Raw genomic sequence first — 25,707 nt, 5'->3', positions numbered from 1 at the left:
TGAGAATCGTTGAAACATACCTTATTCATTGCATCTGCTGTGTCAGGTTTTAATTTCTCTAAAGCACAATGGTCAGAGATCTTTGTAAAATTGATAGAAAATGTTCAGGCCCAGTGCATCTATTGTCTTCTAGCCTTCAAATTTTGATGGTGATTGGCACACTCATAAGGACAAAAATAGTTATCTTGCTCCTTTAAAAAACAGCAGCAATTTTCACCAATGTTATTTTGGGATCTAAAACTTCCTTTCCCAGCTGCCCCCAGTCATGTGACTTGTGCTCTGATAAACTTCAATCACTCTTTACTGCTGTACTGCAAGTTGGAGTGATATCATCCCCCCCCCAGCAGCCTAACAAAAGAACAATGGGAAGGTAACGAGATAGCAGCTCCGTAACGCATTAAGTAGGATAAATAACAGCCTGCCAGAAAGTAGTTCCATCCTAAAGTGCAGGCACAAGTCGCATGACTGGGGCAGCTTGGAAACTGACAAAATATCTAGCCCCATGTCAGATTTCAAAATTGAATACAAAAAAATCTGTTTGCTCCTTTGAGAAATGGATTTCAGTGCAGAATTCTGCTGGAGCAGCACTATTAACTGATGTGTTTTGGAAAAAAACATGTTTTTCCATGACAGTATCCCTTTAAGTCACTTGGCAGGGAAATTACCAACCTCATCAATACTCCTATCGTTAGATGCTCAAAAAGCATTTGATAGACTGAAATACACGATGACAGTGCTAAAAGCAGTGCACCTTCCGGCATCCTATATCTGTGGGATTAAGCATTTATATAATGCTCCATCGAAAGTGGAGATGATGGGAATACGTTCAAAAGAGATAAGAATTGAAGGGGGGACGAGACAAGGGGGCCCGCTCTCTCATCTTTTATTTGCCCTTTCATTAGAACCTCTAGCTAATGCCACCCGAAATCACCCACAGATAGAAGGCATAATGGTAGGAGGTGTAAAGTATAAAATGAGTCTGTATGCAGACGATATTTTGCTCACTCTCCGCTCACCTCAAACGTCCCTACCATATCTGAACCAACTGTTACACCAATTCAATACTATATCTGGGTTCAAGATAAATAGCTCCAAATCACAGGCCCTGCCAATCAAATGCATCCCACAGGAAAAGTTTGCAAGCTAATTTTGATTATCACTGGCAAGAACATGCTGTCAAATATCTGGGAATACAGCTCGCTGCCACTTATGACTCCCTTTATGAAAAAAATTATATACCTCTGCTCTCTACACTGAAAACAGATCTACAAATATGGTCTATCATGGTTCGGTTGCATCTCAGCGGTAAAGATGACACTGCTACCTAAAATCCTATACTTGTTACGAGTACTTCCAGTGCACTTCCCAGAAAGAGTAGCTAACTCCCTACAAAAATCCATCCAGTTCATCTGGGATAAAAAACACCCCAGAATTAAACTAGACATCATGACCAAACCAAAAACTGTAGGGGGCTTGGTAGTGCCTCATATCTTCCGATACTACATGGCAGCCAGACTCTCTGACATAATTATGATGCATAGATGTCCCACAATGCGGTGGTTAGACATAGAAAATGCTGGCTTAACCCCTTTAACACTAGACCAGATAATTTGGATACCTGAAAAGGACAGGAGAACAATTGAGGATTTACCCCCTATGACAAACCATTCTATACAGTTTATGGGACAAATATAGAGAAAAATTACACTTATAACCACAAAACTCCATGTGTTGCAGATTATCTGGGACAAAGCTGCAAAACATTGATCTGTAATAATGGAAAGGGCATACAAATTGATATCTAGGTGGTATTACACTCCCACAAGGCTAGCCCATATCTCAAGCAGTACTTTGTCTCTGCAGTGTTTTGGGGGATGTGGAAAGATAGGCACATTATATCACATGTGGTGGACCTGCACACTGGTTAAAGAATATTTGGACATGGTAGCTCATAATCAGCTGTATTTAAACACACTATTGAACCAGATCCATTATCATTTCTTCTGGGGCTACATATTAAAACATAAAAAGCCCCTGAGACTAACAAACTGGCAACACATATACTTACGGCAGTGAAAATACTCAGAGCAGCTCAGTGGAAAAGTACCTCTCTCCCAAACCAAAAAGCTCTCATTACCAAAGATAAATGGCTCAGAACAATGGAAACTATCAGAGCATATTTGCAAGTCATGGGATATGAAAACGAGCTGTTGTGGCTCCCTTGGGCGGAATTTGAAAGGGCCCAATCAGATACAATGTGATTTGTGGGACAGATCTCTTGGTAATTACACCTTATAGAGAATTCACAGGAGTAGTTTCAAACCGGCGAAATAAGCCCACTTGCGGGGAATCTGCATACCGGTGTGTCCAAGGAAACCGCTCTGGCCGCGGCAAACAGCAACTCACAAGATTCAAGGACGGACTCCACCGGATCAGTTGACACGCGGAAACCAACGTTTTAAAAGTATAAATGCTTTATTAGACATGGATTAAAATCACAAGCGGGCAGGGGATGTGCGCTTGATGCATTTCGTGACCATTGTGTCACTTCATCAGAAGCATGAGTGCCCTCTGTTGTGCCCACACTAAAATAGCACAAATCATTAAAATCAAAAAGAAACACCTGAATAAAAAATCACGTAACGTGCACTTGCACAAAGTAAATCATATATCCAAGATATGAAAACTCATCATTAAATTGTTAAGCAGTCCACTTCAGTATAGATATAAACCAAACATATACATCAAATAATATTAGAATGATGAAATAACAATATACCACATTAAATCAACATAAATGAGTAAATATTAGAAAAAATGAAAGATTGGAAAAATTATTAGAAAAATGGGAAAAACAAATGGGAAAAACAAGACAAAGATGTATACAAAATGTATACATGTAAATGCAGAAAACATGCAGAAAATATATAAATATATATACAAATATAAATGAAAATATATAAGAGAAAATATATATAAATATATAAACAAATGCATATATACAAAGAACATGCATATAATGGGAAAGGAAAAAATCCAGAGAAAAAAGAGGAGAGTGGGTGGCACCCAGATCACAAAACTAGCAGTCAATTAAGCAATTTAGCTCCCATTCCCTGTTCAGCCCATTTGGAACAACAGTGCCCAGCCTATATATCCACATTGCTTCTTTTCTAAGAAGTGGTAAATCGTTACGTGCCCCAAACATCACTCTATAATCTGGGCATGTACACACAGGGCACTATTATGACACTCTATCAGATGTTTGGCCACTGCAGAACTGCAATCACGACGTGCTACACAACCCAGATGTTCCGAAAGGCGCTTCCTAAATGGTCTAGTTGTTTTACCGACGTATTGGAGACCACAATCACAGGTAATTAGATAAACAACGTTACTGGTACCACAATTGCCATAAAACTGGATGTTATATAATTTGGGATCTCGTCTGCCTTTAAAAGTTTTGGTTGGCCTCATAAAGCGACAAGTCCCGCAACGAGTTCCACCACATCTGTAGCAGCCTTTAGTTGTTAGCCAATGTGTGGATCCGGAAACATCAGTATCTGTAAATAAGCTGGGAGACAGAATAGATCCCAGACTGGGTCCCCTCTTATAGGCAAAGTTAGGTTGTGTGGGCAAGATACCCTTCAATTTAGGGTCCTGGCCCAAAATACTCCAATATTTCTGAATTATCCTACGTAATTGTGAGCTTTTATGTGAATACGTGGTAATAATCCATGGGCAATCACGTTTAGCCTGAGTCAGATATTCCCTATACTTTGATTGACCATTGGACCCACCCTGTGTATTAGTCTTGCTTTTGGGCACCAAAAAAATCATGTCGCTCCCACCGCTCTATCATATGCATTTTTAACATCCCAAAATTTATACCCACGCTGTATAAACTATCCCATAGTTGCATGGCTTGTTGATTGAAAGAATCCCATGTGGTACAGATCCTGCGTAACCGCAGGAACTGGCCCACCGGGACTCCCCGCAAAACATTGTTGGGATGACAGCTGGCAGCATGCAAGAGGGTATTTCTGGTAATCGGTTTACGAAATAAATCCGTCAAAATTTTGTTATGCTCAATAGTAAATTTAATGTCCAAAAAAGACATAGTGGTGGAGCTACTGTATGTTCGCTAGTAAAAGATATCCCCCAATCAGTTTCGTTACAGTACTTCACAAACTCGCACACAGACGTGTCGTCGCCATCCCAGATCAAAATCAAATCATCGATGTATCTAAAAAAAGAGATTATGTGGGATCCAAACGGATTATGTTCACCAAATGAAAAGACGTTCCCAATGCCCCATAAAAAGATTGGCATATGAGGGTGCAAACCGTGCCCCCATAGCCGCCCCTCGTTTCTGAAGATAGTATGAACCATTGAACATAAAATAATTGCTATTAAGATATTGTAAGGCCATTAGTAAAAATTCATTTTGTATAGCCGGATACAAATTCACATGCTCTAGCCAGAATTTAATCCCTGTCAGGCCTCGCGTATGTTCAGTGGAAGAATACAGTGAGGCTACGTCCATGGTGACCCATATATAAGAAGTATTCCATCTTATCTGCTGTAATTTATTAATACAGTCTAAACTGTCTCTCAAAAAACTGGGTAGTTCAAAGACCATAGGGAGAAGCAGACTGTCAACATACTCAGACAAGTGCTCATTCAGGGACTATAGGTCTCCCTTTTACATTAACAATTGATTTGTGAACTTTAGGCAACCAGTGAAAGATTGGAATAACAGGAGTCAGACAGTTTAAATACTTGAACTCCTTATCCGTCAAAATTGACTCATTCTTAGCCCAATCCAATATTGAGTTTAACCTGGTACTAAAAGTACTGGTGGGGTCATGAACCAGGGGTGTTTCTTTTTGATTTTAATATGTGCTATTTTAGTGCGGGCCCGACAGAGGGCACTCATGCTTCTGATGAAGTGACACAATGGTCACGAAACGCGTTGAGCGCACATCCCCTGGCCGCTTGTGATTTTAATCCATGTCTAATAAAGCATTTATACTTTTAAAACGTTGGTTTCCGCGTGTCAACTGATCCGGTGGAGTCCGTCCTTGAATCTTGTAATTACACCTTATACTCCCCCAACCCACCTTCCTGGTTTTTCCCCATAATTTACACAGCACACAGTTAACATGATGGATAGCTCCAATAGCAAACAGTAGAGGGAATATAGGATACCTATTAGCAATGTAAATGAGACAAAAATGTACATGAAAGACTATGTGTATGCAACTGAACCACCATTGTATACTTGCTACATTATAACTGTTAATGGTTCAAAATACTTTGGATTGTAAATGACATGTGCAATTAATAAAAAATGTTATAGTAGAAGGAATCCCATGCAGATGAAAAATTGTTATAAAAACTTTGGGCCAATAAAGCAGCAAAAGGTAGTTTTTGAAAAGGAACAAAATCTAATCTCTAATTGTTCTGAATTTGTCTACTACTAATATTGGAATGCTGGTAAAACCCACAATGAAATCTATGGCAGAGGCTGGAAAAAAACAAGAGACAGAGATGTGTTGGTTTAGCGCACAGCTCAAAAGGATTCAAACTGAGAACATCCTGTTCAAGTGACAGCAACCAGCAATATTTTGACTCACAATTCAAGTGTCTTTCAAGTTCCAAGATGGCCTGTGGGTCCACATAAGTGCTTGAAGAACTAAGGATTGTAGCAGAAAAATCTGGACATTTTGGAGGATAATTGGAACCAAAAGTTAAATCCGCTTAGGTTGGGGATATTATGGTTTCTTCAGGATCAATGAATCTGGACAAAGTGTTAAGTTAAATGTAGAACTAGGTCAGTAGAATATCACAAAGTTAAATCTGGAACAAAATTATAGCCCAGAAATATTGGCATGGATAAAGTCTCATAGATACATAACTACATATTCAGAAGAGATGTATTCGAAATTCTTGTGATCCATGAGAATTATAATTGGCTCTTCGAAACCTTTCGGAAGATAACTAGTGATGGGCGAATTTGCGCCCATCACTAGCGAAATTCGCGAAACGGCGAAAAATTCGTGAAACGGCGCCGGCGTCCGTTTTTTTGAAAAAAAAATTTGCCGCGAATTTTCGCGGGCGTTTTGCGAATTTATTCGCTGGCGGCAAAACGCGCAAATTCGCCGCGAATTCGCACCTGGCGAATAAATTCGCCCATCACTAGATATAACACTCTTTCAAACCAATTTCACAGCTAACAATTCACAATTGTCAATGTCCATAGAGGACAGCTTCCAAGAGAGAAGGCATAAGTACAGAGATTACCTTGAAAGCCAGACTGTTGTGACAAAATAACTCCCAAGAATAAAAGGATGAGTAGTGTCAGAGTATATCAATATAGGAGCGAAACTGAAGTATTGTTTTTATATCTTAAAGTGACTTGGGCTTTAATGAAACCACAAACATTTGGACTCTTTTCTGGTGAGGGTATTGACAGGATCAACAATGTGACAAAATCCCTTGTTAAATCTCTGACAGAAGCAATTTACAGGAATGTGTTAAATAGCTTTTAGTCAAACAGCAATTGTCCATTCTAAAACCGCAGAGACTTTGGCTGGAACTTAAAGCCAGAGGAACAAATGAGGTACTGTAAAAGAAAATCTTAGCATTGTGGAAATCAAATATTGCGATCTTGGTGTAAAATGTTTTTCCTCAAATGAAGGAGGGCATGCTTAACTTGAAAAACTTGCTTGGCATGTGGAGCAGATAAAATTAAAATATCATCAAGATATACTACAACACAAGATTGAAGAAGGTCACAAAAAACACCATTGATTATGTCTTGAAAAATGGTAGAATCGATGCATAGACCAAAGTGCATGACCATATACTGTTTTATTTGAACATATTTTAAAACATACAAACACCACAGTCTAAATATTTTAGAATATGTTAAAAGACTTTTGTCTTTTGTAAAATTATAATGGAGTTTTATTTTCATTCTGTACCCAATGGATATTAGGGATCACTTATGTGCATTTTTACAGTACAATAAAATATCCCTCAATAACTGATACGTGTAGTAACCATTGCATGTATTACCCTGCCAGATATGAATGATATTATATACCCCATTAGGGGCAGGTTTACCACTTTAGCTTGTAGAATAGTTCTGGTATGAGTGGTAGAAGATGACCATTCTTGATGGTTATCTAATTTAGACCTTTCTTATGAACAAAGAATAAGCCTTTGTCAGTGTGTGAGTTAGGCTTTCCTGTAATGCTGTACCCTGCTCCTTGTCCCAGATTGAGAACAGAGTGCAAGAATTTCTAGGGGCACAAGTGCTTGTTTGATGAGCTCTGAGGGGTGGTCTTAATTTCAAGAGGATACCTACATACTCCCACTTGTAAATACATTGCTGCTGAACACTGGGAAGATGCAAACTTTGATAGTATAAGGGCATCTCTGCAACATATTAAGTGGGAAATACTTTTCACAGGGTTAAACACAGAACAAAAATGGGAAGTCTTTAAAATGCTTAATAAATATACTTGTCAGTATATTCCACTTGTAAGCAAGGAACGTCCTTGCAAAGCAAAACCTTTTTGGTTCAATAGAAGCTTGGTGTTGAGGTGGGTAAGAAAAGACGTGCTTTTAAGGCTTTCAAGTTAGCTGGGACAGCCGAATCATTTATAAGGTACAAGGAGGCCAATAAATCATGCAAAGAAGCTATAAGGCAAGCTAAAATTGATATAGAATTAATAACGAATGGAGGGCACACCAGAATTTTCAAAAAGTAATTAGAGGTGCAAGAACAAATGTTACCCCTACCAAAGGTAACCTATACCAATGTATTTTATCCGTATGTTCGCACACTCAAAACAGACACAATTTAGAAAAAAGGTGGTTTGAAAAAAATAATTTTTACTTTTATGCAGAGAAAAATACTATTATAGTATTTTTCTCTGCATAAAAGTAAAAATTATTTTTTTCAAACCACCTTTTTTCTAAATTGTGTCTGTTTTGAGTGTGCGAACATACGGATAAAATACATTGCTAAAATTGATATAGAAAAGGATATTGCAGCAAGCAGTAAAAAAAAATCCAAAATTATTTTTTAAATATGTTAATAGTAAAAAAATGAAGCAGGAAGGGGTGGGACCCTTACTATTAGAGGGGGTTCAGCTGGTTGATGAAAACAAAATAAAAGCGCAGATTCTGAACTCATATTTTTCATCTGTCTACACAAATGAGGAACCAGTAAGTGAAGGTTTCCTTCTTAACAGTCCCAATTCTAGTAATACAACTAATGATGCATGGTTCACACATGAAGAAATTCAAAAGAGACTAGAACATGTTAAGATTAACAAAGGCCCGGGCCAGATGGTATTCATCCCAGGGTAATTAGCGAGCTTAGCTCTGTGATTGCCAAACCTCTTTACTTAAAGGGATACTGTCATGGGAAAAAACATTTTTTCCAAAACGCATCAGTTAATAGTGCTACTCCAGCAGTATTCTGCACTGAAATCCATTTCTCAAAAGAGCAAACAGATTTTTTTATATTCAATTTTAAAATCTGACATGGGGCTAGACATTTTGTCAATTTCCCAGCTGCCCCCAGTCATGTGACTTGTGCCTGCACTTTAGGAGAGAAATGCTTTCTGGCAGGCTGCTGTTTTTCCTTCTCAGTGTAACTGAATGTGTCTCAGTGGGACATGGGTTTTTACTATTGAGTGCTGTTCTTAGATCTACCAGGCAGCTTGTGTGAGGGAGCTGCTATCTGGTTACCTTCCCATTGTTCTTTTGTTTGGCTGCTGGGGGGAAAAGGGAGGGGGTGATATTACTCCAACTTGCAGTACAGAAGTAAAGAGTGATTGAAGTTTATCAGAGCACAAGTCACATGACTTGGGGGAGTTGGGAAATTGACAATATGTCTAGCTCCATGTCAGATTGCAAAATTGAATATAAAAAAATCTGTTTGCTCTTTTGAGAAATGGATTTCAGTGCAGAATTCTGCTGGAGCAGCACTATTAACTGATTCATTTTGGAAAAAAAATACATGACTGCATCCCTTTAATTTTTCAGGATTCATTGAGATCTGGCATAATGCCGAGAGACTGGCGAATTGCTAATGTGGTGCCTCTATTCAAAAAAGGATCCCGTTCTTAGCCTCAAAAGTATAGGCCAGTTAGTCTGACGTCAGTGGTAGGAAAGCTTTTCGAAGGGTTAATAAAGGATAAGATACTGGACTTCATAGCAAATCATAATACTATGAGTTTGTGCCAGCATGGTGTTATGCGTAATAGATCTTGCCAGACTAACTTAATTTCTTTTTATGAGAAGGTAAGTAGAGACCTCGATTCTGGGATGGCAGTGGATATGATTTACTTAGACTTTGCTAAAGCATTTGATACAGTGCCACACAAAAGTTTACTGGTTAAATTAAAGGGGTTGTTCATCTTCCAAACACTTTTTTTAAATTCAGTTGTTTTTAGGTTGTTTCCCAGACTAGGTCCCTTGCTTTTCAACTTGTTTATTAATGACCTGGAGGTGGGCATTGAAAGTACTGTTTCTATTTTTGCAGATGATACTCAATTGTGCAGAACTATAGGTTCCATGCAGGATGCTGCCACTTTGCAGAGTGATTTGTCTAAATTGGAAAACTGGGCAGCAAACTGGAAAATGAGGTTCAATGTTGATAAATGCAAGGTTATGCACTTTGGCAAAAATAATATAAATGCAAGTTATACACTAAATGGCAGTGTGTTGGGAGTTTCCTTAAATCAGAAGGATCTAGGGGTTTTTGTAGATAACAAATTGTCTAATTCTGGGCAGTGTTATTCTGTGGCTACTAAAGCAAATAAAGTTCTGTCTTGCATAAAAAAGGGCATTAACTCAAGGGATGAAAACATAATTATGCCTCTTTATAGGTCCCTGGTAAGGCCTCATCTGGAGTATGCAGTGCAGTTTTGGACTCCAGTCCTTAAGAGGGATATAAATGAGCTGGAGAGAGTGCAGAGACGTGCAACTAAATTGGTTAGAGGGATGGAAGACTTAAATTATGAGGGGAGACTGTCAAGGTTTGGGTTGTTTTCTCTGAAAAAAAGGCGCTTGCGCGGGGACATGATTACACTTTACAAGTACATTAGAGGACATTATAGACAAATCGCAGGGGACCCTTTTACCCATAAAGTGGATCTCCGTACCAGAGGCCACCCCTTTAGACTAGAAGAAAAGAACTTTCATTTGAAGCAACATAGGGGGTTCTTCACAGTCAGGACAGTGAGGTTGTGGAATGCACTGCGGGTGATGTTGTGATGGCTGATTCAGTTAATGCCTTTAAGAATGGCTTGGATGATTTTTTGGACAGACATAATATCAAAGGCTATTGTGATACTAAGCTCTATAGTTAGTATAGGCATGGGTATATAGAATTTAATTAAAAGTAGGGAGGAGTGTGTGTGTATGGATACTGGGTTTTCATTTGGAGGGGTTGAACTTGATGGACTTTGTCTTTTTTCAACCCAATTTAACTATGTAACTATGTATGTATCTATGTAAGTCCTGCGCCATTGCATTAAGTGTTTGGCAAGATGCAAAGTGCTAAAAACATGCTTTGTATCCATTTTTATCTAAAGGTTTCAGTTTCACAACTATTTCCTGAATGTACTGTGGGCAAACACACATTTGGTATAGGTGCAATGTAGAAGCCCTTTCAGGAGATAAACACCTGTATACTACTTTAACCTTTTCACTGCCAGCCAATTTGGCCAAGTTGATAATTTTATTGCCAGGCCATTTTTGAACATTTTGTGCTCTTTCACTTTAGGGGCCTTTCCTGGGGGGGGGGTCTTTTAGTTTACCAAGGAAAACAAGATATTGTTTTTTTCAGGACAACCTAAGCTTTCAGAATATGCTAGAATTTTGTTGTAATTCCACTCCTGTAAAAAGATATGGGCTTCTAAGTCTATATAAAAAAAAAAAAAAACAGGTTCGCATGATACAAACACAAATATCGGAAACATAATTTATTTTATGTACGAGAACACAGTAGATTTGGAAACTTCTGTGTCTCCCAAACCGCCAATACCAAATATATATAGTTTTATGGAGATTTCTCACTTCTATAGATCAAAAGCTAGAAGCAGCAAACTACCAAATTTCCACAGCACTGCTCCACAAAACTGCATACATCTGATTTCAAGGCCAAACATCCCACTAACAGGTTTACCCTAAAAACTGCACATTATTGGAAAGATTCTAAAACAGATTCTAACGAGTTCAAAATGGGTAAATATATATTTGTACTCAAATCTACCAAGTTGCAATTCTTTCCTAAAATTAGCAGTTTTTATAAAAATGTGTTACATTTTTGAAAAATGACCTCAAAGTGTCCAGTCTACAGCATCGTATCTCCAACATATCAATAGATGCCAAGATAAATCCCCCTAAACATGAAAGTCCGGGGTCCGCTGAACAGTTTGATGCCCAATATGCATAGGTACACCTAAGTATGTGGCGTATAGGGGCCCCAGAATGATGACACCCCATACGAGTAATCAGTTCTGTAATTACAGATACTGCAAAATTAGCACATTTACAGCATTATTCAAGGGGCAAAAGTACAAAAATGTATGTTCACCCCAGAAAACCATATATTTTTGGAAAGTGCACATTCTGATGAATCTAAAATGGGTATGCATGCCTTTCTACTCCGAAGTACCAAGCCGCAAAGCTTTCCTAAATTTGGAAATGTTTATGACATTTCCAAAAATCACCTCAATACTCCAAATCTGAAGCATCATATCTTCAACATATCAATACAAACCAAGATAAAACACTCTAAACCTGAAAGCCCTGCGTCCACTGAACAGTTTGATGCCCAAAATGCATAGGTACACCTAAGTATGTGGCATATAGGGGCCCCAGAATGATGACACCCCATAGGAGTCATCAGTTCTGTAATTCCAGATACTGCAAAATTAGCACATTTACAGCATTTTTCAAGGGGCAAAAGTACAAAAATGTTTGTTCACCCCAGAAAACCATACATTTTTGGAAAGTACACATTCCCGTGAATCTAAAATGGGTATGCATGTCTTTCTACTCCAAAGCACCAATCTGCAAATTTGGATTTTTTTTTGACATTTCCGAAAATCACCTCAATACTCCAAATCTGAAGCATCATATCGCACACATAACATTACATACCAAGATAAAACACACTAAATCTGAAAGACCAGGGTCCACTGAACAGTTTGATGTCCAATATGCATAGGTACACCTAAGTATGTGGCGTATAGGGGCCCTAGAACGAAGACACCCCATATCAGTTCTGTAATTCCAGCAGTTCTGCAAAATCAGCACATTTATAGCATTTTTCAAGGGGTAAAAGTACAGAAATGTATGTTCATCCCAGAAAACCATATATTTTTGGAAAGTACACATTCTGACGAATCCAAAATAGCTAATTGTGTCTTTCTACTCAAAACTACCATACTGCAAAGCAACGCTAATGGCAGCGGTTTTTATGACATTTCTGAAAATTGTCTAAAAATATTGCAATTGGCAGCGTTTATCTCACCTAATTTCAAACATACAATTGTAAAACACCCTAAATATTGACGCCAAGGGTCTACTGTACAGTTTTATGCCCAATATGCATAGATATACCAAAGTATCTGGCATGTGAGGACCCCCAAAAAAATGAGTGTATTTGAATTTTCTCTGCTGTCTTTTTGCCTTCTGTGAAAATAGACCAGTGACTGCGTATTGAGCCAAAAGACCCCCTAACAGCACAAATACCCCCAAAACCATATATTTTTGGAAAGTACACATCCTGCCAAATCCAAAATAGGTAATTATGTCTTTCTTCGCCAAACTACCATACTGCAAAGCAACGCTAAAGGCAGCAGTTTTTATGACATTTCTAAAAATTGTCTAAAAATAATGCAATTGGCCGCATTTATCTCACCTAATTTCCTACATACAATTGTAAAACACCCTAAATAGTGACGCCAAGGGTCTACTGAACAGTTTGATGCCCAATATGCATAGATATACCAAAGCATCTGGCATGTGCTGACCCCCCCAAAAAATTGTGTATTTGATTTTTTACTGTTGTCTTTTTGCCTTCTGTGAAAATAGACCAGTGACTGCGTATTGAGCCACAAGACCCCCTAACAGCACAAATACCCCCCGAAACCATATATTTTTGGAAATTACACATTCTGACGAATCCAAAATAGCTAATTGTGTCTTTCTACTCAAAACTACCATACTGCAAAGCAATGCTAATGGCAGCGGTTTTAATGACATTTCTGAAAATTGTCTAAAAATATTGCAATTGGCAGCGTTTATCTCACCTAATTTCAAACATACAATTGTAAGACACCCTAAATATTGACGCCAAGGGTCTACGGAACAGTTTGATGCCCAATATGCATAGATATACCAAAGCAGCTGGCATGTGCGGACCCCAAATAAAAATAGTGCAAATTAATTTTCTCCAATTGATCAAAGTACAAATGACACTAGAAAAAACAACAATGCAAATAACAATGCAAGCATAAAATCATACAAAATAAAAAACAATTAGGCAAATCAATGACATAACAAAATAACTGATCCGACAGTGTGGCTAGTGGTCAGAATGCTTGATCCAATAGTCACACTGTGAAATAAACAGTTTTAGCGAAATAACAAGTGGAAAACTGATAAAATGAAGAACTAAAAAAAAAAAATATGTGTGTGCTTGTGTGTGTACAGCTCTAAAAAGTTTGTAAATGTGTCTATATGTGTATGTAAGTGTGTAAATATGTGCAAAAGTATGTAAGTGTGCAAAAGACAAAAAAATCCAGAAACAAACCCCACCTACCTTTAGTTACATGTGTAGTGTGTGTGTACATACATGTGAGTGTGTAAATGTGTAAATCAGTTAAGAAACGCCACTTACCATTTCTGTGGCTGGGGGGAGTCCTTGGCAGCGTTGGAGGGCCCAGGATCGCTCACAGGAATTGAGTGGGTGGCACTGGATCGTGTCCCACGAGGTCTGCGACTTGCCTGCGACTTCATTTTTTGTGAGTGTGGTCAAAAAGCTGTATGGTCAAATTCTTATGTGTGCTCAGTATCACTACTGTGGCGAAGGGGAAGTGACACAGACACTTTTTGGAAGTGTTTTTAGGGTCATTTTCTTGTTGGAATATCCAACCCCTGCGTAACTTCAACTTTGTGACTGATACTTGAACATTATCCTGAAGAATTTGTTGATATCGGATTGAATTCATCCGACCCTCGACTTTAACAAGGGCCCCAGTCCCTGAACTAGCTACACAGCCCCACAGCATGATGGAACCTCCACCAAATTTGACAGTAGGTAGCAGGTGTTTTTCTTGGAATGTGGTGTTCTTCTTCCGCTATGCAAAGCGCCTTTTGTTAATAATAACAGCATTTTTGTCTCATCAATCCAAAGCACATTGTTCAAAAATGACTGTAGCTTGTCTAAATGAGCATACAACTGTGGCATGAGTGCAGAAAAGGCTTCTTTCTCATCACCCTGCCATACAGATGTTCTTTCTGCAAATTGCACTGAATTGTATAATGATGTACAGATACACAATCTGCCGCAAGATTTTCTTGCAGGTCTTTGGAGGTGATCTTTGGGTTGTCTGTAACCGTGCTCACAATCCTTCGCATATACCGCTCCTATATTTTTCTTTGCCTACCAGACCTGGGTTTTACAGCAACTGTGGCCTGTGGCCTTCCATTTCCTGATTACATTCCTTACAGTTGAAACTGAAAAGCTGAAATACCTTTTCTCATGATTGGACACACCTGCATATCAAGTTAAAGGCTTAACTAGCTAATCCAACCAATTTGGTGTTGCCAGTAATCAGTATTGAGCAGTTACATGCATTCAAATTTGTAAAATTACAAGGGTACCCAAATTTTTGCACAGCCAGTTTTTTACTACTGAATACTGTTTAATAACATAATAAATACATATATTTAAAACAGAAAACTTTCAGTAGTACGCTACCAGATTTCCAAAGCACAGCTCTGCAAATCTACAACTGGTCTTCTGACAAATCCAAAATTGGGTAAATATGTCTTTCCACTCCAACCTACCAAATTGCAATGCTTTCCTTAATCTAGCTTCAGTTATGTACTTAAAAAATCCAAAACATTTTGTAAAATCACCTTAAAGCTGCAATATCATTAGGTACCAAAAACATCCTAAATATGAATGCCAGGGTCTTATGTACATCAATGAATGGTTAGTAAGTATGTGAGTATGTGTAAGGGCCCCAAAATGAAAATTGTGCATATGAACTATCTTGACTAGAATAATAACTACTGGAAAATCAAAAAATTAACTGTATTTTATGTGGGACACAACAATAAAAAAGCAATTTCACCCCAGATAGCCTTAATATGTTATATAATGTCCTGTAAATTGTGTACTTCTTTTGAAATGTACACATTCTCCAGACTGAGTAAATAACTCACAAATGACCCACAAACTTCCAAACAGTAAAGGTTTCCTAAATCATGTGCAATATTCTGAAAATTTGCACAATTATCTGGTTCATTTATTATTACATTTACCCAGTTTCTCACTGTATTTTTTTTTCTGTGGAAAGTGTTCTGCATCTTTGAGCAACTTAAAACCATTTAATTCTATGGACTCTCATACATAGTTTATACTATATCTTATAAAGAAGATGGCTATCCTAAATCCCCATTTCCATGGCACCCTGTACAGCAATTCCCCAAACTTCAGCACTTAGGGCAGGGATTATTAAAGATATGCTACAATTGCTGCTTCTGCCCCTCTTACTCCCCCCACACTCTCCTTGCACCAGAAGATTTTATCACCTTGCCATGTGGCAGAAGTGGACTTGGATAAATATGCAATAATGGGAGGAAATGGAAAAAGTACATCTTTGTATCTGGCAAACTATCAGAATACATTTCTGCTAATTACTGGCATTAGTCTTTCTATAAACCTGAGATATCCCTAGATGCTTTCTTGCGTTACAAATCCATGCTTTTATTTATGTTATTTCCATCAGTAAGCATTAATGGAAAGTATCCATTATTTGGCAATAAATCTCTTTCCCAAGTCACCCATAGCAAACAATTCACCAACATGGGTTAATCCTGCCTATCAGGTCAATGGACAGGAAAGTGTTAACGATAGGTTTAAATATTCTGCTCCTCCCAGTAATCCTCGTCTTTTTTCCTGTCCAGGTCACTGCAGGCTGCTAAGCTTACCATGCCAGAGTGTCTCTCTCTCTCTCTCTCTCTCTCTCTTCCTCCCTCTCTCCCTCCCTCTCTCCCCTCTGATGCCTCCAAGTGCACCCTATAAGGGTTGTGGTGAGAAGAACCCGTTGGGCAGGGTTAAGTTCTGGAACTGCTGTGGAATTCCCTCCTAATGTGTAACGAGGAGGATGAGGCAGACCAGGAGATTAGCCAATTTCAGTTGGATGCGGTGCCATGTAAGTAGGTGGCATTGTTTGGTTTCGTCCAAATGTGGATACGAGCCGCGCACCTGGCATTGACGCGCGTCCAAACTGACGCAAGGAAAATGCACGTCCGGAAGTGACGGACAAGAAAGACGCTCGAGAAAAACACTTGCAGTGTGAACAATGCTGGCAATATAGGTGGATGTGACAGTACACCTTTCTGGAAGTTGGGAAGTATTGAACTACGTTCTGCTACAGATTGTGAGTGCCTCTCCAAAAAATTGTTTGGTGTGATAATTAGATGTCTAGGTCATGACATAATATATTACAGGTTGCTATGGATCAGCCTGGTTCTGGAAAAGGATCTCAGCCCAAAGGTCCTAGGTAAGCCTGCTATGGATATATGGATGTAATGAGAGAGAGTAATTACAGTGGCTGACGGTTGTTTTTTCTGTTTCAGCCTGCATGTGTCAACTGAGTCGCAGGGGAAGCCTACTCTTTCAAGGAAAACGGCTTCAGCTACGGATCCGGTAGCGCCTTCAGACCCTCAACCTTCGGGAGTTCCACAATTGGAGGCTCTTGTTTCAATTATCAAACAAGCTGTGGTGCAAGGCATGCAAGAGGCTACTACTTTTACCTCTGGAGTACAGAGGAAAGCTAAAAGGGTCAGAGAGTTGCCATATGAGTCTTTATCGGATGTGTCAGATGAAGAGTTGTATTCTCCTGGGGATATGCATTCAGAGTTCTCAGAAGAGGAAATTGCATTTGATCCTACTACAGTAGAGAATCTGGTGAAAGCAGTGAGAAAGATGTTATGTCTATGTCAGCAGACAAGTTTTTTCCATCTGTCAGGAAAAAACAGGTGACTTTTCCAGTGCATGATACAATTACATAAATACATCATTTCTGAATGGAAGAGAACAGAAAAGACAATTATTATTCATGGAAAGTTTGCGAAAAAGTATCCAATGGAAGAATCCAAATTATGGGATACCCCTCCTAGAGTTGATGCTGCAGTAGTAAGATTGGCGAGGAAAACAACACTCCAGGTGGATGATGCGGCAGCTTTCCGTGATCCGATGGAGAAACGGATTGAAACTAATCTTAAGAAGACCTTTATATCAGCTGGGGCAACATGTAGGCCAGCAGTAGCTATGACCTCTACATCGAGAGCCATGAAGGTTTGGTTGAATAACCTGGAGGAAGCCATTTCTTCAAATTTTAAAAGGTCAGTCATACGTGAAATGTTGTCTAAATTGAAGCTAGCGGTGGACTTCATGACAGATACCTCTCTGGATCTGGTACATCTGGCTTCCAGAACAATGGCAGTTTCTGTGTCTTCAAGAAGGGCCTTGTGGTTAAAACCATGGTTGGCAGACTCAGCCTCTAAGGTGAATCTATGTCAGTAGCTGTTCGAAGGGGATATGCTCTTTTGCGAGAAGCTCGATTCCATCATTAAGAAGGCTTCTGGAGGCAAGAGTGTATTTTTGCCGCAAGAGAAGAGGTTCAGTTGTTAAGGGGGTAGGCCTAGTTCCCCCACAAATAGGTCCTTTCAGGGTTCAAGATAGCTTAAATATGGAAGGACTGCTGGAAGGCAGTCAAACTGGAAGTCCACAAGGGGTGAAAGTCGTCCACCCAATAGAAGAAGTTCTACTTTCGGCTCAACCCATGCAGAGAAAAAGCAATGAGATCAGGCTGGCAGAGTGGGGGCACGTCTAATATCCTTTTACGTGGTCTGGGCTTTGAATATCAAAGATCAATATTATTCAGGAGGGATATCGATTGGAATTTCACAGAACGTCATTTCGCAATGTGTTCAAAATGTCTTCAGCTCCTCAGATTCCGGCTTCAGACCAGGTGTTACAGGAGTATGTGGATCAACTCCTGAACTCATGGGCAGTGGAATGGGTTCCAAAGTCCCAACAGGGCTTAGGATTCTACTTGATGCTCTTTCTATTTCGGAAGGCCTCTGGGGCATTCAGACCAGTGCTGGATTTACGTCCTCTGAACCAATTTGTCAACTGCAGGCTTTTCAAGATGGAATTATTGACGTCCATTCTACAAGCAATTCCGCCACAGTCGTGGCTTATAAATCTGGATCTAAAGGATGCATACTTCCATGTACCAGTTCACAAAGCACAGGAAGTATCTTCGCTTTGCCTTCAAAGGTCAACATGTCCAGTTTACTGGTTTTCCTTTTGGTCTCTCGATGTCCCCAAGAACATTCACGAAGGTTCTCATCACAGTCGTTGCCTTTCTAAGAGTGAAAGGTATTCCTATATTTCATTACCTGGACAACATTCTGTTGGTGGCTGCGTCACGAGAAGAGGCTCTGGAATTCAAGGACAGGCTGGGGTGCAGTATTAGAAGGCCGCGGTGTTCAAGGTCATTGGAATCTGCAAGGCTTCTCATCAAACGTCCTGGAATTATGGGCCATAAAAAAATGCTTTATTGGCTTTTTTGAGAGAAATATTACACGGTTTGGTAAAGATTCAATCCGACAATGTCACAGCAGTGACTTATGTACAGAAGCAAGGTGGAACCAGAAGCGCTCGACTTCTAAGAGAACTGGCTACAATAATGTCTTGGGTAGAAGAAAACCTGAAGGGTTTGACGGCCTTACACATTCCAGGCAGTCAGAACACAGAAGCAGACTTCCTCAGTCGCAACATCTTGCAGCCGGGAGAATGGAGCCTATGTCTGATAGTATTTCAAGACGTAGTGCGAAGGATTGGAAGGCCAGAATTCGATCTTATGGCCACAAACAAAAATCACAAATGCAGCAGGTTTTTCTCCACTACTCCATGTCCTCTTGTGGAAGCAGTGGATGCACTCCTCCAGGATTGGAGCAGGATGTTTGGATATGTCTTTCCTCCCTTTCCATTGATTTGGAGGGTGTTGAAAAATTCCTTATTGGCCGAGACGCCCGTGGTTTCCGCTCCTTCAGCGTCTGTCGATAGAACCACCTCTAAGATTGCCTCTTCAGCTGGATCTGTTGTCCCAGGGTCCAGTGTTCTATGAGGGAGTGAATTCCCTGTCCTTGACGGCGTGGAAATTGAGAGGCAGAGGTTGTCAGAATACAGTTTTCAAGGCGACCTTGTAAACTTCCTATTAAAGTCTCTGAAGGCTTCCACCTCTGCTCAATATTACAGAGTCTGTCCACGATTGGTCGCTGGATTATCTCCTGCATTGTCCCAGTTTATCAGTTGACAAGCAATGAAATTCCTAAGGACCTGAGGGCTCATCCTACAAGAGCCATGGCTACTTCCTGGGCGGTGGAAGCCAGGGCCCCGCCAGACCTCATCTGCAAGGCTGCTAGATGGGGATCTCCCTGTACCGTCGTCCGTCATTATAGACTAAATGTGATTTTGTCTCAAGATGCAAGATTTGGAAGAAAGATTTTGCAATCTGTTGTTTATTCTAAATAAAAAGTTTTGGTTGATCAGCAATGGTCCCTCCCTTCTTAAGCTTGGGGAAATCCCATGTTGGTGAATTGTCTGCCATGGGTGACTTTGGAAATATAGAAATGTTTTCATACTCACAGTCATTTCTATTTCCAAGTCACTTCCATGGCAGCATTCGCCAACTTCCCTCCCTTCTCCTGGAGCTTGTTACTAGACTAGGATTGCTGGGAGGAGCAGAGTATTTAGACCTATCGTTAACACTTCCCTGTCCAGTGAGGCGGGATTAACTCATTTTGGTGAATGCTGCCATGGAAGTGACTTGGAAATAGAAATTACGGTGAGTATGAAAAAAATTCTATTATTTTTTCCTGTAAATGCCTTGAAATCATCATGAGGAGAAGCAGATGTGTTAGGACGCATGCCCTCAAGCTTTTCTACCCTGAGGTTCAGCATGGCCTCTGGAGTAGCAGCGGAAAAATCCATTTCCTGGTACACTGCGTGTTCTAATCTGTATGTAGAAGCATCCCTTAATAGCTGTCATTGGATTTCCTAAGAGGTGCCTGTCATCTGAAGGAGGAAAGGGGGGCAGAGATAAATTAAGTGTTTGCGCTTTATCGCTGCCTATAGGTCGCTGATGGTTGCTGAGTAATAATTTTTTCTTTTCTATTGGTGGAGAGCAGCATCCCTTAATGGATGAGAGCCTCACTCTCCCTCCCTCCTTTGTCTGCGCTTCCACCGTTATCTCTTTAATCAATAACATAGCTGTGCCCAGCGCTCTTGAGTTCGTGAAAACTCCTTTGTAATAATGGGTTGCTGTGGATTTCATAAACCACTACCTCCCGCTGAGTCAGCCCTCTGTCAGGGGCCATTCCCTCCAGCAGTGTTATGACTCTGAGAGCTGCCTGTGGTGACTGCTGCCTGGCTGCTGTTCTGCTGCCCCCATTCTGTGGTTAACATCACTCTATATGCCTCAATTTCCCTTTGAGCTTTGTTATGCAAATGTTCTTAAAGGAGAACTAAAGCTTAACTAAAGAAGTACTGTAGCTAGAAATGTTGTACATTGTGTTTGGGTTCTGTACCAGCGCAAGGCAACCACAGCCCTTTAGCAGGGAAGATCTGTGTCTACAAAGATGCCCCAGTAGCCCCGCATCTTCTTTTCTGCTGATTCACTGCACATGCTCTTTGGTGCTGTCACTTACTGAGCTTAGGGACCCACTCACAATATACAGTACACATAGAATAGAAATGTCACAATATAAGGCTAATTAGTAATTAATACAGATAATTACTACATGACAGCACAGAAACCAGTGCAACTAGTATCAGAATGTAATAAACAGCCCTGTAGCATCAGCCTATATTACAGACAAACAAAACCAATTAATAAGTTGTGACTACCCCAGGCCCGGATTTGTGGAAAGACCACCAAGGCCCGGGCCTAGGGCGGCAAGAGTTTAGGGGGCGGTATGTTGCCCAACCACACTCACATTGGTTCAGAAACACTGGGGATGTGCAGGAGATACGATAGTTTTTTAAACTTCCCGTGCATCTATCCCCATTCCTCCGAAAATTAGCGAATAAAGGGGAGGGTACGGGGGGACAAATGACAGCATGCCTAGGGGCGCCTGCTATGTAAATCCGCCCCTGACAGCCTCTAAGCTTAGCTTCTCAACAGCTGCTCAGAGACCACTGAGCATGTGAGTGTCACAGACACTTTCCAAGATAGTGACCCCCTGTGACAAGTTTGAAGTTCTGGATCATTGCTGCTATTGAGAAGCTGAAACTTTAGGCCGGTGCAATAAGTGCAGTATATAAAATGTGGCATTTTTAGCAATATTCATTTTTAGGATTTAGTCCTCCTTTAAAGGGCTCACAACCTTTTAGGATTTAAATATTCTGCATTTTAAGAATGAATGATTTTTTATGTTTAAAGCAGAATATAGGATGGCCTCTTGCATTACTCTGGAGAAAGAAATTGTTTCAATCACAGATTCAATCACACAGTAATCTTGCAGCTAGCAGTCGCATAACTAGAGTCACGCAGGCACAACTCCCCACTCCACAGACTGGTTCCCATCATCCTCCAGACTCCCAACAGCCCCCACCCACTTGTGGTGTGTGCCTCTGCATACATACCTTACCTCTTCTATTCTTGTACAGGGGGCCTGGTGTCTGCAACAGGCCCCATGGGTACAATCACACCCCTGGTAATTATGCCACTAGCAGACAGTGTTCATTTAGCAAGTTAATTAACAGTAACAATTTAATGACTGATACAGATGCCACACAGTCTTTTAGAGATCTTATAATATCATGAAGAGCTATTAGGTACAATCTGATGTAGTTTCTGCTCTGGCTTCCAACTTCCTGAAGTAAATTCCAATGTGAGTCTATGCTTTAAATCCCTACACTTAGTGAACTAACCTTCTACACTCTTTGGTGGAGTGGTGTTAATAAGAAAATCTAAGGAGTTTGGTATGGTACACTAAAGTAGAAGCTCCTATGACAAGGCTTGTAAAAAAATTTGGAATATGTGTACTTACCTCTGTGGTGGATGTGAGGAAACAACTTGAGCAACTTGAGCAAGACCATCTGAGTCATATAGTTATATGGGAGACCATTAACAGGATGATGTGTCAGTCAGTTGGCTAACAGAAAGCCTAGTGTGGGTAAAAAGGAAAAGGGAGGCTGATTTGATGTTTGTATGTCCCAACAGATTTGCCAGAAAAAGATGGGAATGTGAACTTGGGGATGGTAGTTTTTGACAGGACTAATCTTTCTGGGACAATTGGGAGACCGGCCTCTATTGTAGTAGTGGGGAGGAGCACAAAGCAAGGTCTAGAACAATTGTGGCTTTAGGGGATTACATTTTTAGAAAGTGGATGGAGTAATCTGTCATCCGGATTGCTACAACAGAACAGTCTGCTGTCTCCCTGGTGCCAGAGTGTCTACACAAATAACAAACCAGCTTATTATGGCTTTCATTCTAATAGACCCAATTGTAATAATAAAACTATTGATGCATGGGCAACTCAGGAGAAAAATTTAAGGCTCAGGGCACACAGGCAGATTGGGGGAGATTAGTCGCCTGGCGACAAATCTTCCTCTTTCCTCATGAGGCAACTTCGGGTGTTTTCGGAAAACGAATCACTCTTATAGCCATCCCACTGGTGATTTACATTTTAGCCAGCGGGAAAGCAGGGGAGGTAGTTCGGGGAGATTAGTCACCCTGAAGAAGAGGAGATTTGTCACCAGGGCGACTAATCTCCCCGAATCTGCCTGTGTGCCCGGACCCTAAGAGACTGGGACATGTGGACAAGGGGAAGCCATCTAATATACCTGGATAAGTCTGCACCTCCTTCCCAACCATTTTAGCACAGACAATCTATCTATGCCTATAGAGCTGTATGGAGGCACATCCCAAAAGCATGAGCAGTATTCATCAAAATAGATACATCACATCCATATGCTTTTACACAGGCCATGAGACTCTTTGGTGATTTGTGGCGTCATCATATTTTATAACAGTTGGCACAATATTTTTTATTTTATCTAACAGACATTTTAGAAATCAATATAACAAACAACATCATTTAGAAATGATTATTAGCGATGACCAATCGTTTATATTTGGTTACTTTGAGACCTTTATGGTACTACGATTTTGTAACGCTTCCCGTATGTAGTTATTTTCCATTATCATGTCATTAATGAGAAGTGGTTTAAAACAAACAACTGCATGAATTCTGTTTTTGTATAATTGTTCCTTGATCAACAATTAATTACAGAGACAGAACTAGGTGGGGGCGGGCCCTGGTGCGGTCCGTGCAGCTGGGCCCGCCCCCCACCCTCTTCCGTGCGGCGCTGCAGCCGCTGCAGCCGCTGCAGTGGGTGACTGCCGGGGGGCCTTGCGGGGTGCGGGCCCTGGCCCAATTGCACCCTCTGCTCCCCCGGTAGTTACGCCGCTGATTACTTAAGCACGGTAAGAGATGCCTGCAGTTCTGTATGTTGTTTTTTATTGTGTAGAAATGCTGGCAGAATGCCCAGTTATGGGAAAATTTGCCATGATTCCCAGATTTCTGTAGCTTATGAGCATGGCTCTTATTGTCAGTTGAGTTCAGAGTGCAAAGGGAAAATATCCCTCCCTTTTTGATATGATTGTGTTGTGTTAATGTAAAAAATGTGGAACGATACAATATGAACTTGTAAAAATAAATATAAATGTATTACTATTTTCACAAAAATAATCAATGATCAGTCTGCTCTATTAGCCCTATGTTTTCCACAAATACCCATTTTTTTCCTGTAAGAACCCATTCATTGTTCTTACATTGATGAAGTTAGTAGGTACATGGTATTTACTGTATGATGTATAGGCAGTCAGGGGTTTAAAGGAACAGTTGAGTGTTAAAATACAAACTGGGTAAATAGATAGGCTGTGCAAAATAAAAAATGTTTCTAATATAGTTAGTTAGCCAAAAATGTAATGCATACAGGCTGGAGTGCTTTTCAGCTCTATAACTCTGAGTTTGTCAGCGACTTGAAGGGGGGCCACATGGTACATATCTGTTTGGTGAGTTTACAATCGATCCTTAGCATGCAGCTCAGATTCAAAAGCAACAGATATGACCCATGTGCCCCCCCTCAAGTCACTGATTGGTTACTGCCTGGTAACCAGGGTAACCAGTCAGTGTAAACCAAGAGAGCTGAAAAGCAGGAAGTAGTGTTCTGGCTATTATATTAGACATCCAGTCACTCCAGCCTTTATACGTTACATTTTTGCCTAACTAACTATATTAGAAACATTTTTTTATTTTGCGCACCCTATCTATTTACCCAGTTTTTATTTTTACACTGAACAATTCCTTTAAACAGGGTGTTCAGCCTGTTGCTCTCCTGCTCTCTCCAGCTGCAGTACAAATCCCATCTTCCCATGAGAGACAAGCTAAAGGGCTGCTTGTTGGATTGATTAGTACCTATGCTTGATTAGTACCTATGCTATAAACAACATTGCTTTCCTTGAGACAAAGGGCATGTTATGTTTTCTTGTTTTCTTGATCTCTGTGACTTTATTTAATTCTGCAGCAAAGCACAGTAAAAGCCAGTTTTCTCTAAGGCTTACAAGGTTAAATCTGCCTAATGTACCTCTTTCAATGAAACGCCATAAGTCTGTACACTTTCTAGAGGTGTTATTCCCATTTGCCACATTTATGGCCTGGGGCTTCCAGAAACAGATGCAGTCGAATATCAACATCTTGGATATGTAACTGCATAGTCCAGCTACTAACACAAAGCAGACATTAAATAAAACACCTGTGCTATAATCTTGAGTCATTTGTTCATTTTCTTGCTACTCCCATTTGGGAAATGATTGGGTTTATGGCTCATTAAGGGCTATATTATATGTTCTTGATAATCTCAGTTAATAATATATTACTTTAGAGCACATCTCTTGACCAATTTGAAATTATTTATTATTTTGGTGTTAAACACACATGGTTTTGATTTTTGTATTGAATGGAAGAAATCTATTATAATAACATTATTTTAATTGGTCATTTGCTAACTAGTCTTATAATAATGTATTTTAAATTGAATATTTTATCTTTTGAAAGGTCTATAGACCAAACTATAGGGCTCATTATAAGGAATAATAACAAGCGCTATGTAAATAAATACAGTAGATGCAAAATTGCATCATAAAAATAGCACTTGCACCTGGGGCAAAGAAGCTGTCCTCATGCCTAGTTTACCTTTAATGGCACCTCCAGCACTAAGCCAAGTGCTCATAGCTAACAGACTCAAATGATACCTGTAGTTACCACCTGCCCTGCTAAATCCTTGGTCTAATGTTTGAG

At 40.0% G+C, this 25,707-nt stretch overlaps 1 protein-coding gene across 5 annotated transcripts in view; it reads left to right on the top strand.

The window, feature by feature from the left end:
• Positions 1–25,707, top strand: part of LOC108709423 (cyclic AMP receptor-like protein A) — a 256,285-nt gene that overhangs the window by 166,696 nt on the left and 63,882 nt on the right. The gene's annotated exons all lie outside the window — the stretch shown is intronic.

The sequence above is a fragment of the Xenopus laevis genome, chromosome 2S (assembly GCF_017654675.1).
Source record: "Xenopus laevis strain J_2021 chromosome 2S, Xenopus_laevis_v10.1, whole genome shotgun sequence".
NCBI classification, from domain to species: domain Eukaryota; kingdom Metazoa; phylum Chordata; class Amphibia; order Anura; family Pipidae; genus Xenopus; species Xenopus laevis.
Note: the sequence above shows the minus strand (reverse complement) of the source record. Positions and strands in the feature narration are given on the sequence as shown.